The 14,810-nt window shown below is 43.8% G+C and overlaps 1 protein-coding gene across 3 annotated transcripts in view; it reads right to left on the bottom strand.

Moving 5' to 3' along the window:
* The window catches only part of LOC130928389 (phospholipid-transporting ATPase ABCA1-like), a 125,968-nt gene extending 112,012 nt beyond the window's left edge, over positions 1-13,956 (bottom strand). The window contains exons 1-3 of one of the 3 annotated variants that reach the window (XM_057854950.1): positions 12,937-13,956; positions 5,347-5,446; positions 2,939-3,020 (exon numbers count right to left, since the gene is read on the bottom strand). The gene's annotated coding sequence lies outside the window, so the exon portion shown is untranslated. Of the gene's footprint in view, positions 1-2,938; positions 3,021-5,346; positions 5,453-12,936 lie in introns of those variants that run through there. The other 2 variants (XM_057854949.1, XM_057854951.1) reach the window with 2 other exon arrangements.
* Between the last annotated feature and the right edge of the window lie 854 nt (positions 13,957-14,810).

Below are 14,810 nucleotides of genomic sequence, written 5' to 3'. Positions count from 1 at the left end.
ACGAATGTGATTGCACTTTAGTTTACATATTTAAATGTTCAGATATTAAGATTTGAATGAGGCAAAATAACATGCTTTTTCCTCTCAAATATATTGTTATAGTCATTTGTTGTACTGTAATTATTTTCTGTATAAAAATGAATTTGGTGTTCAAAAAGTCTTTTTTTCAAACATGAGTCTTGAAAAAGATGGGGTCGTGTTATAATCAGGGCCGTCTTTTCGTCGGGCCAATACGGTACTTGGACTCCATTGATGCATATGTAAGTCGATGCCATTGACGGCCATGGACGTCCAAATTTCCCATTCATTCCCAATGGCAGTTTTTAAAACCTAGTGACGCCCCTGTCGGCCCGATAAAAGCATTTTAAATAGGGCTGTCAAACGATTACAGTTTTTAATCGAGTTAATTACAGCTTAAAAATTAATCGTAATTAATCGCAATTCAAACCATCTATAAAATATGCCATATTTTTCTGTAAATTATTGTTGGAATGGAAAGATAAGCCACAAGATGGATATATACATTCAACATACAGTACATAAGTACTGTATTTGTTTAGTATAACAATAAAGCAACAAGATGGCATTAACATTATTAACATTCTGTTAAAGCGATTCATGGATAGAAAGACGTGTAGTTCTTAAAAGATAAATGTTAGTACAAGTTATAGAAATTTTATATTATAACCCCTCCTAATGTTTTCGTTTTAATAAAATTTGTAAAATTTTCAATCAAAAAATAAACTAGTAGCCCGCCATTGTTGATGTCAATAATTACACAATGCTCATGGGTGCTTAAGACCATAAAATCAGTCACACCCAAGCACCAGCAGAGGGCGTCAAAACTCCAAAAAACACAAGTTACAAGTTGGCATTGCACTGTGCTGTCATTTTAATCTGTTTGAACGGGGCATGTGCGTTAATTGCGTCAAATATTTTAACGTGATTAATTAATTACCGCCCGTTAACGCAATAATTTTGACAGCCCTAATTTTAAAATATTGGATGAAGTCGACATCTGTTTTCCTTATCGGTTTTGTGCCAATATGCATGTTGCCTTCAAAGCGAATGTAGAAGCCTTCTGTATTTGTGCAAGGGCTGGTCAAAGCTTAGCACAGCAGTTACGCTTATTGATCTAGTGGTGCAATATAGGCACTTTTTCCCCGTAACTTCAGTTGAAGTTGTTCTCTTGTTTATTTGGAGAACCTTAAAGTTGTTATATTTATCATTGTTTAAGCATCCAGTAGGGTTATCACAAAACAGTGATCCGACTTATTGAAAAATATGAATTCAAAATAAAGATAGAAAAAAAGACAAATTTGACAGCCTTGCTCTACATGCTGGCACTTCCCTAAAAGTGGACATGAGGTGAATCCGGTGGGAACGACTGTTTCTCTGGACCGCAGCTTAACGCTCCATTTCCTTTTCCTCGCCGTATTTCCATTATTTACTGCAATGCCCGCCAATGTCTTATTTACCATCATTTAGCCTCGTGACACCGGCTCTTCATTCCCAAATGGACAAATTAGCGTCGCGCTCGCCTACAGCATGACTTTGCCCAAATGTGTTTTTTATTGTTCACGTTGTCAGCGCACGTTTTCCAAGCCACAAGGGAGAACGGTGTCAGGTGCAGTGTTGTTGCGCTGGAAACACTGCACACTCATGTACTACTTACTGTGTTATAGTGGCAAAATATTTGCAAATTTCGAATAGTGTTTTAACAATGAACAGTGAAATTCATCTTGATATTAGAGTTCTACATTTTCTAAGGCATAACATTTTCCCTCCAATTAATGCCAAAAAACCTCCGAAAAAAAACATTCTAGAATGACCTGCATAGATTTTTAGAGCAAGGCCTTCATTTTAAAGAAATACATTTTTTCACAGCAATAATTTAAAATATATTTTTATATTAGGGCTGTCAAAATTATCGCGTTAACGGGCGTTAATTTTTTTAATTAATCACGTTAAAATATTTGACGCATTTAACGCACATGCCCCGCTCTAACAGATTAAAATGACAGCACAGTGTCATGTCCATTTGTTACTTGTGTTTTTTTGGTGTTTTGTTTCAGCACCATGAGCATTGTGTAATTATTGACATCAACAATGGCGACTACTAGTTTATTTTTTGATTGAAAATTTTTCAAATTTTATTGAACCGAAAACATTAAGAGGGGTTTTAATAGAAAATTTCTATAACTTGTACTTACATTTATCTTTTAAGAACGACAAGTCTTTCTATCCATGGAGCGCTTTAACAGAATTTTAATAATGTTGATACCATATTGTTGATTTATTGTTATAATAAACAAATACAGTACTTATGTACAGTATGTTGAATGAATATATCGGTCTTGTGTCTTATCTTTCCATTCCAACAATAATTTACAGAAAAATATGGCCTATTTTAGAGATGGTTTGAATTGCGATTAATTAATTTTTAAGCTGTGATTAACTTGATTAAAAATTTTAATCGTTTGACAGCCCTATTTTATATATGAACTGACAAATAAAACTCAAAAATGAAAATCTAAAAAAAGAAGTACATGACAAAATACTGTAATATTTTTTAAATATATATATAAAATAAGCAATGTAAAAAAAAAAAAAAGGAGGCATACATGTTATCTAGCATGCTTTCTGAATGAAAAAGGGTTTTTGTCAAACCAAAGGGTAAAATACAATAACTGGCATAACTTGTCATAACCGTTATTACAAGGAGTCAGGAAACGTCATTTAGGCTAGCAAACAAGCTGCTACGTAAATGATTAACATGTATCAGGCTAGCCTGTAGTTAAAGTTCACGCTGACTCAACAATCACATGAAAACAGACACAAAAAAGACTTTCTTTGGAATGCCTCCAAATGATGTGAGAAGACCAACAAGGCAGCTGCACCAAGTGGCACTCCAAACATCCGAGACCAGCTCACCTACCGGCTGTCGGACCATCAACGCGTCCCGACGTCTCTGCGGCTGACTGGTTGGCGACCGGCTGGCCTGCGTCGTGTCCCTTTACCTGCAGTCATAAAGTATGCAAATGGCCTCTAGTGACGGGAACCACGGTGACGCCACACAGGTGGCCTCCTTGGCCCCGTGGCAATAACACGTGCCGCTGTTAGCAAATTGCCGAGCACTTGCATCCATTATAATTATTATTATTATAGACCATATTATTACTTATTGGCAGTGGAGCGAGTAAACAACTGTGCTAAACACCCTGGCTAACTGCCCAGTTGCCAGCATGGTCTTTTGAAGGCATCTGAAGTGGAGGCTAAGTAAGATTTAAGCAAGCAGTGTGCCGCGTCGGTTGGGGTCCAGGTGGGCGGGCGGTGGTCCTCATCCCTTCCGCGAGGGCCGGTTAATGGGGGTGCGGATGTTCCGGGGGACCGCCATGGATCCCGGGGGGATGGTGCTGGCCCCTTTGGCTGCACCCCTAGTCCCCCCTCCCCCAAAAGGCTGGGGCGGTGCCGGGGCCCTGGGGCGGCTTTTTTGCAGAAGTATCACACGTCTGAGTGGGCTCACGCATGACTGGGTGCAATCTCGGGTAGAGATTGTCAGTGCCAGGATTAGCGATCAAGTAGCATAGAATGCAATGTCAACATTTCCACCCTGACATGTGATCCACATATTCCATTGCTCATTTATGTACGCTACACCCCGACTAATCACATCTCCTTGACATCCCAATTCTATGCTGCCTGATCGCTAATCCTGGCACAGACATTCTCTTTACTTCAATGTGTCTAATTGCACCCAGTCATGCGTGAATCCCATCAGACGTGTGATAGTCCTAAAGACAAGTGTAAATGCTGCGCATGGGCCGCCCCGGGGTCACAGCACCTCCCTAAGCCAATCGGGGGGGGGGGCGAGCCATCACAGCCCATCTCTCCTCCCGCAACTCCATCAAGGGGGCTGCCCCCGTTCCCCCGGGACACAGGGCAGTCCCCTGGACCACGTGCCCCCGTTAACCAACCTTCTGGGAAGGAATGAGAGGACGTGCCACCACCCTCAACGCCCACCAGTCATGTTTGAATCCCATCAGACTTGTCCTGAAGACAAGTGGAAATGCTGCGCAGGAGCAGCCCCAGGATCACAGCCCCTCCCCCATGCCAATCAGGTAGGATGAGCAAACCCAGCCCATCCCTCCTCCCACAGCTACAGCAAATGGGCCGCCGCCATTCCCCCGGGACACAGGGTGGTCCCCTGGACCATCTGTGCCCCCTTTAACCAACCTTGAGGGAAGGCATGAGGGGACGTGCTACCACCCCCAACGCCCACCAGTTATGTGTGAATCCCATCAGACTTGTCCTGAAGACAAGTGGAAATGCTGCGCAGGGGCCGCCCCAGGGTCACAGCCCCTGCCCCATGCCAATCAGGTAGGGTGAGCAAACACACCCCATCCCTCCTCCCACAGCCCCAGCAAGGGGGCTGCCGCCATTACCCCGGGACACAGGGTGGTCCCCAGGACCATCCGTGCCCCTGTTAACCAGCCTTCAGGGAAGAGATGAGTGGACTTGCCACCACACCCACCAGTCATGTGTGAATCCCATCAGGCTTATCCTGAAGACAAGTGGAAATGCTGCGCAGGAGCCGCCCCTGGGTCACAGCCCCTCCCCCATGCCAATCAGGTAGGGTGAGCAAGCGCAGCCCATCCCTCCTCCTGCAGCTCCAGCAAGGGGGCCGCCGCCATTCCGGGTGGACCCCCGGACCATCCGCGCCCCCGTTAACCAGCCTTCAGGGAAGGGATGAGGGGACATGCCACAACCCCCAACATCCGCCCCCACCACCGCCGAAACTCCCCAACTGACACGGCATACAGCGGGACCCCCACTGCCCAGGGCACGACATGATCCCCACCCGGAGTGGGTGACACCCTGCCGACCCACCAACACTCCACCAGCCACCTGCGCTGGGGCCCAAGGAGGATACCTAGGTAGAAAGGAGAGGGGAAGGCGGAAGCAGGAGAGTGCCGAGAAGCGGCTGGAGGGTGGCGCAGGACCGGAGCCTCGACCACCCCCCCCAACCACTGCAACCGGCAGCCCAGGTGAAGAGCCACACCATCGAGAAAAGTTTGGGACCCACCTACTGCACTACCACTGTGGTTGCTAGGTCCCCGGCTGGCAGCCATTACCCAGCACCATGATGGGATTTTGTGGAAGAGCAGTTCAGTGTACGCATTAAAATAGGAGAACCGGGCTGAGGGCAGTGGGACCGCCGCATGGAAATTCTTACCAGCCGCACGTCCCACCGCCCCTCACCGAATCTCCCCCGTGAAGTATTACGTATGTGGTGCATAGCAATGATTTTTCAAGCGTGTTCAACCAAACGTAGAATATTTGTACCTTCTGTCGCTTCTTCAAAAGCGTTGACGCGCAAGCTAGCAGACAGCGTGTCAGTCAAACAAGGTCACAACAGGGATTTCTATTCTGCGCCACCCGTGTCCTAGGGAGAAAAAAAAAGAAAAGTTGAGGAAAAGCAAATGTCAGCCTCCCTCGACAGGTGCTGTTGCGATTGTTTTGACTTCGGCCAAACGCGGCCTCCACACGGATTGTGCACGCGCACGTCTCATCTATTTTTTTATTTTTTTTTTAGCAGTAACTTTTTCTCTAGTCTGACACAGCTACTCGGGGAGAAAAACAACACCTCGATTTTTGGATGGATTCCATTCAACTGCACCGTGCCAGCCAAACTTTTTAAGCCGCACACCCCCGTCAACATCAGTCAAAACAATGCCAAAAAATGGCATCATGCTAAACACCATCACACGCAAAGTAAATATTTCATATTTTTTACTTTTACAGGGGGGGAAAAAAAACACAGAACTTAAAAATTTTAAGGTATTTTTAGACTATGAATCGCACTTTTCCCCCCACAGTTTGGCAAGTCCTGCGACTTATACTCAGGTGAAACTTTCACAATGACAAACATGACCAAAGAGTATACATTTTTCAATTCAAACGTACTATTTAACTCATTGGCAGCTACTGACAGTGCTAGACATCCAAACCATTTGAACTGGTTTCACTCACTTTCATATCAATTGTTAATATTGTGGCCTACTTGACCCAAAGTGTGATGCCCTTCGCGTATGTTTTTTTAAGTGACTTCAAATAAGTTACTTGCCCTGTAAAGGGTTAAACTGCACAGAAAATGAACACCTCCCCAGAAGCAGGGCAATGACAAAGGAAGCACATTTCTTTCAAATTTCTCCCCAAACGAAAGCCTCGTGTGCAGCGTGACCTTTCAGACGGCGTGATAACGGCGCCATTTGAGCGCTTCTAAACGACGAGGTTTATTGGAAGGGACGCCGAGGTCGGCGGGCTTCGTTGGGCATTCAGACGGCGTAAACGGGCGCGCACAAAGGCGGCCTCGTCTGTTCCTGAACCACCACGGATATACGGGAAACATGTTTTGGCCGTGCTACACTTGGTTATAAAATGGGAAAGCGTGTCGTCACTTTTCTGTTCTGTCAATTTCATTTGTATTATCTCATATTTGGAGTGATCATTTGCGAAAATGTTATTATTGAGGGGACTTGAATGCACCTAAATTGTTTTAAAAATAATATATATATTGTTATTCTCGTATTTTTGGATTAAAAGTACTGTACATTGCTGATACTTTTTTAATGTGCTTATATCACTCAAATATGTACACAATTAAGTTTTGAGTAAAATTATTATAATTTTAATTATAATAAATAAATTTTAAAAAATCACTTTTCACACACAAAGAAATTATTAAAGGGTGACTTATCTGGCTCGCTGGCTCTACCGTTTCTGTTCCTTTTTTGTTTTTTTTTATGTCCAGGGAGTTGGTAACCCTACTTTAAGTACTCCACAAGAAGACGTTAGATTTAAAAAAATAAATGCACATTTTTCTGAAATATCATGAAGGAATCGGACCCTTTTGACAGACTGCTGGAATCACGCCAGCCGACCCAGGATGGAAAGGACCTGACAACCCGGCCAAAAGGCCAAACTCCGCGCGTTCTTAACCCCATGTACTGACTCCATCTTGAAAACTGGGAAAAAGGCTTCGAAGCACAGGTTGACAATTTATTCAGGTTTACAGCGATCATACAGCACGGAGAGACCAGGATTCAGGGTCACCATATCACAAGTCAACAAAAGGGTCCCGAGAAAAAAATGACAATGATTAGTTAAACACTGTCTTTTTGAAGGCTGTGGGCAAAAGAAGGTGTGTTCGGGCATTGTTTAGGATCATTGTCAGTTTGTGGATTGGACAAGAGGATCCGTGAGTTACTGTTGTCAGGGCAATGAGGGTTGTGGATTTTGCCGCCTCAGCATCAAAGGGGCTCTTGGAGTCTCATCAGTCATGTTATCAGTTGGATATCGGGCGTTCTCCGGTGTTCCTTGTTGTGGGACAGGGCGTCCCGCCATTTGTTCTGGACTGTCCGGGAGAACCGATGGCGAGAGTTGGTGGTGCAGACGTGGGCTTGTCAGCGTCAATCTTGTTCAGTCAGTTGCATGACGCACAAGTTAGGCTTCAGTGATAAGAAGGTGTCATTTATCTTATATGCCCTATATTCTCCCTGTTTTCCTTAAATAGTATAAGTGTCATTGATTTTATATTGGGTGTGTTAGAGTAATACAGTTGAAGGAATTCGGCTCCCCAGCCAAGCCAGCGGAACAGAGACAGCCGGACCAGTCGGCGTCCTGCTGGCGCAGTCCCAGCAAGTCGGCCGGCGAGCCAAACCCCGCGCGTTCATTCCAGCGTTAACCTGTTGTACTGACTCCATTTTGAACGGTTTAAGGAAGGCTCACCAAAAACAGGTTGACAATTTATTTGTCAACAGTGATCAAAAAGCAAGGCAAAATAGACGACGGAGAGGCAATAAAGGGTCCACAAAACAGCAGCGACATTGGAAGGTTCCCGAGAAGCGACAGTTGTTGGCTAAATGTTCAGTCTTTTGAAAGCTGCGGTTGAGTGGAAGGCCTGCCTGGGTGTTGTCTTGAGATCATCCTTCTGTGGCAGGTTTGGGCAGTCAAGTTCATGTGTCATCTTTCGTGGCTGGGTCGAGGTTGCCACGGCAACTGAGGCATGTCTTAACGTCTAAGGCGCCGCGCTATCAACTTGTTGTCCTGGTATGTTGGGGATGTCCTGACCCCACCGAAGAGATGCTGACGGCTTTTCCTTCGCTTATCAGGCGAGGCCTGATTGATTATGTTAAGTGTGTTAGAGTAATAAAAACAGTCGATCAGTAAATATGACAAAAGATGCTATTCCCTGATTGGTTATATTATGTTATAACAATGCAAACAGTTAGACGGTGCCTACGAGAAAAGGTACTATCTCCTTCAATTACCAAGGAATCCATTTCGGCTGGATAGTCATACAGTAGCAACTTATTTATTATGTGTTACGCCCGCAATGGTTCATGGGTAGTTGTAGAGTAGCAAGTGTGAAACAAAAATTTTCGCTCTCATTTTTCTCCATGTCGCTCGCCACAGTACTGTACACTGTATTGGAAAATCGATTGTGCATTAACCCCACCTTTTACGATTACTTCATTCCAGCTGCAGTGGGAGGACTGCCTGTGAATGCTCATCTTTCAGTTCCATTGACAGCGATAGATGTCCAATCCATTTGGACTGGGAGAGGTTGATGAACGTCAGCCTCTCCAAGTCTAGATCAGACATCTAAAACCATCAGTGGGAAACATCGAGTTATTTTTTGTTTTGTTTTCGAGATTAGGCCAATTTTGCCTTACACATTAAATATACAGTCACTCCTCGGATCGTGCAAATAATGAAAAAAAAGCGCAGCGCCGGCCGCGCTTGCAACTGGTGATTTACAAGGTGCTAAAGCTACCAATGCTCCCGAGGATTGGGAAAGATACGAGCGGATACGAGCTAGTTTGTCATCGGGACAATATGCGACACTACGCAAAGATGCTACAAATGGCTCTTGTACTGTACTTGATTTTCCTGCTGGGTAAAAAGTGTCTCCTAACCATGTTTGTGTAAAATATTTTTCCTAAGAGTTAGAAAGCAAGCTTTGGTTTCTCTTTTAGGGTGACAGGTAAGTTGAGAATAACAAGGTGGCGAGGCGTTAGCATGTGACAACCAATTTGGTAAAATGTCTCCCGCCTCCAGACAAGGCAGCAGTAATCCGTTCCTGAGCTCTAATAACGCTGCCACTCAGGAAATGCCCGAGGGAGCGAACGGCGCCCGGGGTCGGGGGCTGCCGTGAGTGATGACGGCAGGGACCGCTGATGATTAAGCCGAGCCGTAGGAGGCGTCGCGCGCTCGGAAAAGTCTCGCGTGTGCATGCTCAAGTCATCGCTGTTGAAGGTGATCGACGAACCAGAGTTGCTTTAAAAATGAACCGCTTTGACATTGACCGTGCCGTAACTTTGACACAATAGCTAGGAGTTGGAACCACTGGGTGGCTCACAATAGGATTCGCAATACCACGCTTGCGATAACGATGATCTAAGGTTGAATTCTGGGCCATTTCAGGTCATTTCCTGTTGATATTGCAGCATTTCTGTGTCACTTCCTGCGCATTTTGGCTAGTAGAAGAGAAAGTGAACTGAGAATCTCCCCAAATGAATAGGCACTGACTATAAATGCCCTGAAAATGCACAGAAAGTGACCTGTAAATGCCCTGAAAAATCGGTAAGCGAATGCTCAGGTTTTGAATGAACGAATGTTTATTTGCCCTTCCCGGTCTAATTGGATTTGGCGTCTAGCGCCGTCAATGGCAGCCAGTGAGTTAACCAGTCGGTGTTATTTGTCCGTACTCTGGCTTTTTTCAGTTGTTTCATTAAAGAAATAACATTGGAAAAATTACTCTAGGGAGCCAATATTTCCCCAGGATAGTAAAAACATGTAAAGATCAAAATGGCACCATGCTGCAATTTCCAACTTATTGCAAACAGGTTGGCGAAATTCGCACTAAATTCTTGTAATAATGCCAATCGCTTGAGTGTCCCAGCAATTTTATCATTGCTTTTGAGTCCACGATGTGAAATGCCGAGCAGTCTGAAACATTTCACGCGAGCACTTATGACATAAACCGCCCTCAAAAGTTCCTTTTATTCCTGAAATGCCCCAAAATTGCCCGTTTCACCGTAGTGTCGCCGCTACTCGGGAAAACTGATTTATTTATTTGATTGTGTCTCTCGCTTCGCATTGAAAGAAGGTCTGGAGCTTTTCATATCACTCAGCATGATGGAATGCACCACTTGTACCTCCTTGGAGATTAAGCACCGTGAAATGTCAATTTAGAATAAAGCGAGCGAGGGACGGGTAGGAGGGGACTGCGACTTGAGTGCCAGCGGGGAAAAGGATGCCGCGGGAAAAGAAAGAGGCGGCTTTGTGCTCACCGTAGCCATGGGAAAAGAGTGAAGGGCAGGAGACAATATTTGGAGACTAAAATTATACATTTGGCTGAAGTAGAAGTCACATCATTTGCTGAAGTTCTAGTTATCTTCTCATTTTGCAGAATACGAAAGGGTTTTTGTTTTGTGGGTTGGAGGCAAGCGAGCGATAGATTGCCACGCGGCGCAGGAGGTTAATGAAGCCACCTTCCTTTGGCCATCATCCCTGCGTGCCGTTTTTATGGCTCGAGAATTAATTACTTGTGACAAATACAAGTCGGACGAGCCGCCAGGCGGCCCGTGAACAAAAACATTTCCTCAGCGCGGGGATATTAGCCGTGAAGGCGCTAGCACAAGTATTACAAGACAAGTGTGTATAGCAAGAGAAAAGTTACCATTAGTAATAGTCAAGGGCATAGGTTTGCATAGGGACGGTAGGGACAAAACACTAGCAACTTTTCAGGATACTCAAATTGTCCCCACCAACTTTTAAGCAACCTTATTTGCGTTATATAATGTGTTCGTAAGCGGATTTTAACGGGGTGGCCGAAAAGTTGCATGTAATTGACTTTCCTCTCTCTCTCTCTCTCTATATATATATATACTGTATATATACACAGTATATCTTTTTTTCAGTTTTACTTATATTATGATTTAAGAGGAAATCATTTATATGACGAACATGTGCTTTTATTTTGAAATGTTCACCGGAGGTACGTTTTTGTTGTTGTTTACAGACGTCGCGCAACCGCTTTTGTTTCAACCCAGTCATAAAACGAGGGTAATTAATTATATTTATTATTCAAAATGTCTGTCATTTTTAGTTTAGAATCATTAATTGATGTCTAATATTTCATTAAAAAAAAAAGAAACGAATTAAAAAAAATTATTCACTCGCATGTTTTAAACTTTTAAACAAATGATGTCACAATGAAAAAAATGGTGTCTGTAAAAAAAGTCACAGATTGAATATTTTTTTTTTTGTTACTGTCGCATTTATTCCGATGTTTCATGATAAATAATCGATCCAAACAAAGAAGAAAAAAACATTTAAAAGGGTAAATATATGAAAAAGAAAATCTCGACCACTCCTTGATGTCTGCGATTTCTGCATCGCAACCTTTGTTATATTAACGTGTTTCACCTATAAAATCCCCCCAAAATCCAGCCACAGCCATTCACAGACATTATCTAGACACTTGGTGAGACATGCTAATTGGAGTTTTTGGGTCGAAACAAGGTAAGTATGCGATAATCATGGCGTCTGTAATTCTGCTCTCACCTCCAGATAGGGTTTTGCTGTTTAAAAATTATTATTATTATTTTTTTTTAAATGCCCTCCTGTTCAATATTTTTCTTCCCCCAGAAAATTGAGATGCATATCGGACAATTTTTGAAATTTGACCAAATTGGGGATCTCAGAGCGGAACTTCAAGTCACCTGAGAGTTTTCCGCCAGATATGGACGTAATTGACGTGATTTTGAATTCCCCTCAAAAATGATGGGATACAAAAAAAACACTCATTTTCAACTCATCATTATAAATATTCTTGTAAGTTGTGCCCCCCCCCCCCCCCCCAGCCCCAAAGTCGAACTCCGCCAATGGATAAACATCAATATTTATCTCAACAACAAAGTAAAAAAAACACATAACTTTGTCGTTTTTTTGGTAAGGTGTTTGCCGATTTTGTGGCTCACCGCACTGCAACCAAACATGGAGAAGCGTGAAAGTCAACACTATTACGGGATATTGTCCCCCCCGTTGTTGTTTGGCTTGATTTTCAAGCCCCTCAATCTGGCTGACAGTTCAATTTCCTGTGCAAAGCTTCCATTTGGCGTCCGTATCAAGAATTCGCATCTCTCACAAGGTCATCGCAGCCACGACAAAAATGCTAACGTGGTTAGTCATAAAACAACAATAATCATTTTCAAATAGATCCTTATGTTTAAAGTTGATGGGATACAAAATTGAGCTAAACTACAATTTCTGTGATAGCGTTAAAATTCGCGGGAGACTAATTAGGCAATTAAACGAGGACAAAATATTTCGGGTGTGGAAATCCATCAACGTCAGCGATAGCGAACAAATTGGGCAAAGTATCGATTGACGATGGCGCTTTAAGTCATTGCCGGAGTGTTTTGATGCTTTATTAAGGCAAACAACAACTACTTGCGCACTCGCTCAATGGGAATTATTGAACGCCAAGTCCTCCGTGGCAGTAATATTAGTCAATCTACGCAGAGGATAAAGCCTATACCAATGCTAATGTTTTTAATGTCACTGTACCTGCTGCTGCTTAACTTATGTATTTTGGCTAAAAGGTAAAAGCGTCACAAACTAGATGCTAATTTAAGTTAGCATGAGTCTATATGACATAGATCGTTTTGATCTGTAAAACAATTGTTGCCGTGTCCGATATTAGACAAATCCTCTTTCTCCTTTTTTTTATGACATTATAATGCCAGCGCTGCTATTTCAACGTGTCGTTTTCTGGCTGCGGTTCATGTAATTGTCATAAAATTTAGGTGGCAATTTATCACACTCTAAAAATATGAAGTCTACGGCGAGAACGCCATAACTCACGGCACGGCCCGCCCGGATGAGATTGGCCGCGGTGGAGCTCGTATTTCTTCACGGCGGCTCCAAATTATTTTTATTGGCGTGTTTTCAGAGTTGCCGCTGCGCCCCAGCTAATCACGGCAGTTCAGCAACAAACTGTTGTCATGGCAACAAGCGTGGAAATGCATCGGCTAGTATTATTAACACTGACGGCAGTCAATGGTGCTTAAAAACGAGCATTCGCAGCCAGTTCTCCCAATTTAAGTTGGACATTCAATAATAAAAATAAATAAATAAATGATAAATAAAAATCATTTTATTCCTAAAAAAAAAAAAAATCTCATTCGCAGTGCATAGGCGAGCTAGGCTTTTGCCTAGAGCGCCACCTCGTGGAGGGGGCGCCAAATTGCATTTGCATGACAAAAAGTCCTCATGCTACGCTTTCCTAACATATCGTTTCAATATGCGACATATAACAAAATATTTGCGGTTTCCTACCTGGATCGGATTAGCCGCTTGCTATTTTGTTATCCAAATAACGTCCAAATTTCCCCATTCATTTCCAATAACATTAACATTAAATTGAGGCCAATTTAATCAGATGCCATTGATGGCAATGTACTTGGACTTATTGACGCATATGGATGTCAAAGCCACTGACTGCCAAAATTTCCCATTCGTTTTCAAAAGCATTTACTTTGTTGGATGTCATTGACGGATGTCATTGTTGATTGTACTTGGATTCCATTGACGGCCATGGATGTCCAAATGTCCCATTCATTTCCAATGGCATTTACATTGCATTGAAGCTAATTTAGACAGATGCCATTGCGGCCATGTATGTCAATTCTGTTGATGCCAAGGTACTTGGATTCCATTGACGCATATGTAAGTCGATGCTATCGACGGCCATGGACGTCCAAATTTCCCATTCATTTTCAATGGCAAAAAAACAAATGTCCCCAAATATCCTGGAAATGAACAGATCTCAATAGGACGTGTCCTCCCCAATGACCTGATATGGCCAGGACACGCCCCCCCAAATGTCCCCAAATTACCTGATATGATCAGGACACTCCTCCAAATGTCCCCAAATGACCTGATGACCAGACCACGCCCCCCAAATGTGCCCAAATGACCTAATATGACCAGACCACGCCCCCAAATGTCAACAAGTGACCTGACATGACCAGGACACGCCTCCAAATGTCCCCAAATGACCTGATGACCAGGCCACGCCCCCCAAATGTCCCCAAATGACCCAATATGACCAGACCACGCCCCCCCAATGTCAACAAATGACCCGATATGGCCAGGACACGCCCCCCAAATGTCCCCATATGACCTGATATGACCAGGACACGCCTCCAAATGTCCCCAAATGACCTGATGACCAGGCCACGCCCCCAAAATGTCCCCAAATGACCTAATATGACCAGATCACGCCCCCCAAATGTCACCAAATGACCTGATATGAGGACACGCCCCCCAAAATGTCCCCAAATGACCTAATATGACCAGACCACGCCCCCCAAATGTCAACAAATGACCTGATATGACCAGGACGCCCCCCCAAATGTCCCCAAATTACCTAATATGACCAGATCACGCCCCCCAAATATCACCAAATGACCTGATATGAGTAGGACACGCCCCGCAAATGTCCCTATATTACATGATGTGACCAGGACAATACCCTGAAATGTCCCCAAATGACCTGATATGACCAGGACACCCCCCCAAATGTCCCCAAATGACCTAATATGACCAGATCACGCCCCCCAAATGTCACCAAATGACCTGATATGAGGACACGCCCCCCAAAATGTCCCCAAATGACCTAATATGACCAGACCACGCCCCCCAAATGTCAACAAATGACCTGATATGACCAGGAC

This window comes from Corythoichthys intestinalis, chromosome 13 (assembly GCF_030265065.1).
Source record: "Corythoichthys intestinalis isolate RoL2023-P3 chromosome 13, ASM3026506v1, whole genome shotgun sequence".
In the NCBI taxonomy this organism is placed as follows: domain Eukaryota; kingdom Metazoa; phylum Chordata; class Actinopteri; order Syngnathiformes; family Syngnathidae; genus Corythoichthys; species Corythoichthys intestinalis.
Note: the sequence above shows the minus strand (reverse complement) of the source record. Positions and strands in the feature narration are given on the sequence as shown.